Here is a 272-nt window from a genome sequence, read left to right on the forward strand (position 1 = left end):
TCTCTCGTCCCCCCCTTCCCCTACCCCCTCTCCTCCCTCTCCCTCAGGTTCCGGCGCTGCCTAACAAGCACCCTCCCCTACCCCTTCTCCTCCACCCCGCTCCCCACCCCCTCCTCCCCTCCTGCTGGCAGCATGTCATGGAAAAAGATGAGGGAGAAAGGGGTGTACAGAGGGGGGGGGGCGTGTTTGTCTTACTCGAAATACATGACGAAGGTCGAAGGTTGAACTACAGAAACGAAAGAGGGGGATGACCTTGACAAAAAGTGGGGAGA

Source organism: Penaeus monodon, chromosome 21, assembly GCF_015228065.2.
Source record: "Penaeus monodon isolate SGIC_2016 chromosome 21, NSTDA_Pmon_1, whole genome shotgun sequence".
Taxonomy (NCBI): Eukaryota; Metazoa; Arthropoda; class Malacostraca; order Decapoda; family Penaeidae; genus Penaeus; species Penaeus monodon.